The following is a 7892-nucleotide window of genomic DNA, read 5'->3' as shown; positions in this document are numbered from 1 at the left end:
GATCAATATGAATGATGAATATTAATGATGAATATTAAAGATCAATATTAATGATCAATTTTAAAGATCAATATTAATATTAAATATTAATGATCAATATTAATTATCAATATTAAAGATCAATATTAAAGATCAATATTAAAGATCAATATGAATGATCAATATTAATGCGTCGTCTGTGATAACCTCCCTCCCTCCCTGCCTCCCTGCCAGGTAATTGCGTCAGCCGGAGGGATTCCACGCCGCCCACCACCCCCCCCACCACCCCCCACCCACCACCCCCCCCCACCACCCCCCCACCCACCACCACCCACCACCCCCCACCCACCACCCCCCCCTACCACCACCCACCACCACCCCCCACCCACCCCCCACCCCCAACCCACCACCCACCCCCACCACCCCCCGCCACCACCCACCCACCCCACACCCACCACCCACCCCCCACCCACCACCCACCCCCACCACACCCCCCCCCACCACCCACCACCCACCCCCCACCCACCACCCGCCCCCCTACTCGCTGTTGCCACCGGACGCCCAGTATCCAGTGTAGATCCTGTCTCGAGCGCACAGCAGCTACATCTGCCTACTGGGTCTCTGATGGCAGCCCATCCACCAACCCCCCCCCCCCCCCCCACTGGACGTTCGCGGGGGCAGGAGGTCACGGGAGGTCACCGCGGGAGGTCACGGGAGGTCATCGCGGGAGGTCACGGGAGGTCACCGCGGGAGGTCACGGGAGGTCATCGCGGGAGGTCATCAGGAGGTCACGGGATGTCATGGGAGGTCATCGCAGGAGGTCGCGAGCGCTAAACTCTGCGCCACCGCTCTGTTGCCACATCACCACCCTCATGCCTCCGATTCGAGACCCACAGACTCACCACACAAAGACCCACAGACTCATCACACAGAGACCCACAGACTCATCACACAGAGACCCACAGACTCATCACACAGAGACCCATAGACTCACCACACAAAGACCCACAGACTCACCACACAGAGACCCACAGACTCATCACACAGAGACCCACAGACTCACCACACAGAGACCCACAGACTCACCACACAGAGACCCACAGACTCACCACACAGAGACCCACAGACTCACCACACAGAGACCCATAGACTCATCACACAGAGACCCACAGACTCACCACACAGAGACCCACAGACTCACCACACAGAGACCCACAGACTCACCACATAGAGACCCACAGACTCATCACATAGAGACCCACAGACTCATCACATAGAGACCCACACACTCACCACACAGAGACCCACAGACTCACCGCACAGAGACCCATAGACTCATCACACAGAGACCCACAGACTCACCACACAGAGACCCACAGACTCACCACATAGAGACCCACAGACTCATCACATAGAGACCCACAGACTCATCACATAAAGACCCACAGACTCATCACACAGAGACCCACAGACTCACCACACAGAGACCCACAGACTCACCACACAGAGACCCACAGACTCACCACACAGAGACCCACAGACTCACACACAGAGACCCACAGACTCACAGACAGAGACCCACAGACTCACCACACAGAGACCCATCGACTCAGATTCATCATACAGAGACCCACAGACTCACCAGAGACCCACAGACTCACCACACAGAGACCCACAGACTCACCACATAGAGACCCACAGACTCACCACACAGAGATCCACAGACTCACCACACAGAGACCCACAGACTCACAACACAGAGACCCATAGACTCATCATACAGATACCCATAGACTCACCACACAGAGATCCATAGACTCACGACACAGAGACCCACAGACTCATCACACAGACCCACAGACTCATCACACAGAGACCCACAGACGCATCACACAGACCCACAGACTCATCACACAGAGACCCACAGACTCATCACATAGAGACCCACAGACTCACCACATAGAGACTCATAGACTCACCACACACAGACCCACAGACTCATCACACAGAGACCCACAGACTCATCACACAGACCCACAGACTCATCACGCAGAGACCCACAGACTCACCACACAGAGACCCACAGACTCACCACACAGAGACCCACATACTCACCACACAGAGACCCACATACTCACCACGCAGAGACCCATAGACTCACCACGCAGAGACCCACAGACTCACACACAGAGACCCACAGACTCACCACACAGAGACCCACAGACTCAGACTCATCACACAGAGATCCACAGACTCACCACACAGAGACCCACAGACTCACCACACAGAGACCCACAGACTCATCACACAGAGACCCACAGACTCACCACACAGAGACCCACAGACTCATCACACAGAGACCCACAGACTCATCACACAGAGACCCACAGACTCACCACACAGAGACCCATAGACTCATCACACAGAGACCCATAGACTCACCACACAGAGACCCACAGACTCACCACGCAGAGAACCATAGACTCGCACCCCATCGCACGCTTTTAGATGCACTTCTGCGGCCGTCTGGAACGCTCTGCCTTCCAATATTAGGAAGTCACCATGAGCTCTGATGCACTTTAAAATCATCATCATCATCTCGATCGACAAAGTCATTTATTTAGAGCTGCTGCTTGTGTTTAGATGTCGTTCCCCCGCACCTCCGATTGGCTCGCTGGGCTACGTACGGCGCGAAAGAAGTTCGCCATTCCACGTTCTACCTCTGGGTTGAGGCCTGGACCTGGCACGCAGTGTAGGAGACTGTGTAACCATGGCAACAGCTACATTGTCTGCTGGGTTCAGGTTGCCCAGCAACGCCTCCCAGGACCGCTCCTCCTCCTCCTCCTATCGGCAGCAGTTGTCACGGACACCACCACCATCATCACCACCATCACCACCATCATCACCATTACCACCATCACCACCATCATCACTACCATCACCACCATCATCACCATTACCACCATCACCACCATCGCCACCATCACAAGCATCACCACCATCATCACCACCACCATCATCACCACTACCATCATCACCATCATCACCATCACCACCACCATTATCACCACCATCACCATCATCATCACCACCATCACCATCATGGTGGTGTTGATTGTGGTGTTAATGGGTGATGGTGGTGTTGATGATGGTGGTGTTGATGATGGTGGTGTTGATGATGGTGGTGTTGATGGTGGTGTTGATGGTGGTGGTGATGTTGATGGTGGTGTTGATGGTGGTGTTGATGGTGGTGGTGATGGTGGTGGTGATGGTGGTGTTGATGGTGATGTTGGTGGTGGTGGTGATGTTGATTGTGATGTTGATAGTGGTGGTGATGTTGATAGTGTTCATGGTGATGTTGATGGTGATGTTGATGGTGATGTTGATGGTGGTTCAACTCGCCGCGTCTTTTCGTGCAATCGGCAATAAAGTGTGACGTCACACTCCCACTGAGTGTTTACACCGCAACCACTCACCACACTCACACCACCACCACCACACTCACCACCACCACTCACCACCACCACACTCACACCAGCACACCCACACCACCACCACACTCACACCACCACACTCACACCACCACCACACTCACCACCACCACACCCACACTCACACCACACCCACACCACCACACTCACACCACACTCACCACCACCACACTCACCACCACCACACTCACCACCACCACCATTCACACCACCACACTCACACCACTCACACCACCACACTCACCACCACCACACTCACCACCACCACCACACTCACCACCACACTCACACCACTCACACCACACCCACACCAACACCACCACCACACTCACAACACCACACTCACCACCACCACACTCACACCACACTCACACCACCACACTCACACCACCCTCACCACCACACTCACCACCACCACCACTCACACCACCACCACCACACTCACAACACCAACACGCGTGTCACCAGAGCGCCTTGTGTGTGTCTGTCGCCACGTGTGGTGAACGTGCCACGATTTCACTCCCACGTCTCCCCCCCCCTCTCCCATCCACGTGGAGAGAGGCGGCGTCATCCTCCTCGTCCGATGTTCGCCCATTTGCCGGGAGATTTCGTTTCGTCGTTTTGTACCGAATCTCGTTCGACCTGAATGCATCCGGATCAAGGCAGATGTCGGAGATGATGGCGATTACCACCATCATCATCATCACCATCATCACCATCATCACCATCATCACCAGCATCATCACCATTACCACCATCATCACCACCACCATCATCACCATCATCACCACCACCATCATCATCAGCACCACCATCATCACCATCATCACCACCACCATCATCACCATCATCACCACCACCATCATCATCAGCACCACCATCATCACCATCATCACCACCACCATCATCACCATCATCCCACTTTATTGTCATCATCAGCAGCCAGAAAGCTCCAGCTTTGCCCGTAATACTTCCTCAAAACGTGCCCCACCACCTCCACCACAACCTCCACCACCACCACCGCCACCACCACCTCCACCACCACCACCTCCACCACCTCCACCACAGCCACCACCTCCACCACAGCCACCACCTCCACCACCTCCACCACGGCCACCACCTCCACCACCTCCACCACCTTTACCACCTCCACCACGGCCACCACCTCCACCACCACCTCCACCACCTCCACCATCTTCACCACCTCCACCACCACCACCTCCACCACGGCCACCACTTCCACCTCCACCGCCTCCACCACGGCCACCACCACCTCCACCACCACCACCTCCACCACCACCTCCACCATCTTCACCACCTCCACCACCACCTCCACCACCTCCACAACGGCCACACCACCACCTCCACCACCACCTCCACCACCACCTCCACCACCTTCACCACTTTCCGGCTGAGTTATGGACTAAGGGTCACACCCGCATGGCCGAGTTGTATTCTTGCTTCTGCTGTGCAACGGCGCGTGAGCAAAAACAAAATACCGTGACACCTTGTGGTGGAAAAACCTCTCACCACCCCTCCTCCTCCTCCCCTCCCCTCCTCCTCCTCCACCCGCCCTCCTCCTCCCTCCTCCTCCCCTCCCTCCTCCTCCTCCACCCCTCCCCTCCCTCCTCCTCCCCTCCCTCCTCCTCCTCCTCCCTCCCTTCCCCTCCTCCTCCTCCACCCCGCCCTCCTCCTCCCTCCTCCTCCACCCCTCCACCCCTCCCTCCTCCTCTCCCCCTCCCTCCTCCTCCACCCCTCCTCCTCCTCCTCCACCCCTCCCTCCTCCTCCTCCCCTCCCTCCTCCCCTCCTCCTCCTCCCACCCCTCCCCTCCTCCTCCCCTCCCTCCTCCTCCCCTCCCTTCTCCTCCACCCCTCCCCTCCTCCTCCTCCCCTCCCCTCCACCCCTCCCCTCCCTCCTCCCCTCCTCCTCCCCTCCCTCCTCCTCCACCCCTCTCCTCCTCCTCCCCTCCCTCCTCCCCTCCCTCCTCCTCCACCCCTCCCCTCCTCCTCCCCTCCCTCCTCCTCCTCCCCTCCTCCTCCCCTCCCTCCTCCTCCCCCCCCTCCTCCCTCCTCCTCCACCCCTCCCCTCCTCCTCCCCCCCTCCCTCCACCCCTCCCACCTCCCGTCCCTTCCCCTCCACTCCCAAGTCGTCTTCCAAAACACCTGAACCGGTTCGCCAGGTACCCCCCCCCCTCCCCATTCAAATGAGACGGTGAGATACGATCTGGGGGGATGAGAGGTCTACCTCGTGTCTGCACCAGCCTCCTCCCGCCGCGGAGATACCAGATGACTAAACCTCGCCACCAACCACCACCACCCCACCACCACCAACAACCACCACCACCCACCACCCACTACCACTACCCCACCACCAAACACCACCACCCACCACCACGCACCACCACCAACAACCACCACCCACCACCCACTACCCACCACCAAACACCACCACCCACCACCACCACCACCAACCACACCACCCACCACCACCAACCACCACCACCACCATCCACCACCACCCACCACCATCCACCACCACCACGCACCACCACCAACCACCAAACACCACCACCCACCACCAACCATCACCCACCAACCACAACCCACCAACCACCACCACCAACCACCAACCACATCCACAACCCACCACCATCCACCACCACCACCCACCACCACCAACCAGTCTGGCAGCTGATCAAGTCGAGGATGACACCACAATGCAGTTTTTTCGGGAAATGTGGATGGGAGCTTTTGCTGTTGTTGTTGCATAACGCACAGAGGGTGCGTGAGGTGTGGGCGTTGTCTCGTTCGATAACTCGGTGGTAAGGTGGCAGGGGGGGGGGGGCACAGCAGGGGGGGGGCACACCAGGGGGGGTACAGCTGGTGGTGCATCTACCAGTGGTCATCTCAGTCGGTCAACCCATGGCACCTGCTGGGTCTGTCCCGTGACCTCCTCCATGCACCTAGCCTGGCACAGTAGGGGGCATTAGCTGGTACATCTACCAGTCATCTCAGTCGGTCAACCCATGGCACCTGCTGGGTCTGTCCCGTGACCTCCTGCACCTAGCCTGGCACAGTAGGGGGTATCAGCTGGTGGTGCATCTACCGGTCATCTCAGTCGGTCAAACCCATGGCACCTGCTGGGTCTGTCCCGTGACCTCCTCCTGCCAGCAGAGAGCCTTCCACACTTCACGTAGTAGCCTCAAAGTTGTGCACCTAGCCTGGCACAGGCGCCTTGGTGATTTTGGTTAAATGTTTTACTAATTACACTTATCTCATCGTTACATCAAACTAATAAACACATTCCTGCGGAGGGAGCTGGTAGGAACGTTGGGTTGCTCGGTCAATGGCCTGCAGGGTCAACGGCGGCGTGGTGTATTCCGCAAATATGACCGACTGTGAGGGCGGGCACAAGCCGGCGTGAGTAGGTGAAACGTTGAGTTTTATAAGGGCACCACGGGGTGAGCAGCCCCTCCCCACCCAGCCCCTCCCCACCCAGCCCCACCCCACCCAGCCCCTCCCCACCCAGCCCATCCCCACCCAGCCCCACCCCACCCAGCCCCCACCCCACCCAGCCCCTCCCCACCCAGCCCATCCCCACCCTCCACACCCCACCCAGCCCACCCCCCTCCCACCCCCTACCCAGCCCCACCCTCCCCACCCAGCCCCTCCCCACCCACCCACCCAGCCCCTCCCTACCCTCCCCTCCTCACCCAGCCCCTCCCTGCACGACGGACGGACACAATAATCCCCTGTGGGCTGGTGTAACCAGGAGGTTCCTACCATTTGTCAATGGTTTTACCAGGTAATGTACTTATACATCATGCAGATTGTTGCTAATGAGGGGGGGAGCGGCATGTGGAGTGACGTCATCCGCTCATGATTATTAATGAGGGGGAGGGGTGCCCCATGTGGAGTGACGTCACCCACTCGTGGTTATTAATGAGGGTGTGGCATGTGGAGTGACGTCACCCCTCATGATTATTAATGAGGGGAGCGGCATGTGGAGTGACGTCACCCCTCATGATTATTAATGAGGGGTGCGGCACGTGGAGTGACGTCACCCCTCATGATTATTAATGAGGGGAGCGGCATGTGGAGTGACGTCACCCCTCATGATTATTAATGAGGGGAGCGGCATGTGGAGTGACGTCACCCACTAGGTGGTTATTAATGAGGGTGTGGCATGTGGAGTGACGTCACCCGCTCATGATTATTAATGAGGGGGGCGGCATGTGGAGTGACGTCACCCACTCGTGGTTATTAATGAGGGTGTGGCATGTGGAGTGACGTCACCCGCTCATGATTATTAATGAGGGGGGCGGCATGTGGAGTGACGTCACCCACTCGTGGTTAATTAATGAGGGTGTGGGCATGTGGAGTGACGTCACCCGCTCATGATTATTAATGAGGGGGGCGGCA

The sequence above is a fragment of the Lampetra fluviatilis genome, chromosome 66 (genome assembly GCF_964198595.1).
Source record: "Lampetra fluviatilis chromosome 66, kcLamFluv1.1, whole genome shotgun sequence".
In the NCBI taxonomy this organism is placed as follows: Eukaryota; Metazoa; Chordata; class Hyperoartia; order Petromyzontiformes; family Petromyzontidae; genus Lampetra; species Lampetra fluviatilis.
The sequence above is the reverse complement of the archived record's forward strand: the minus strand, read 5'-3'. Positions refer to the sequence as shown.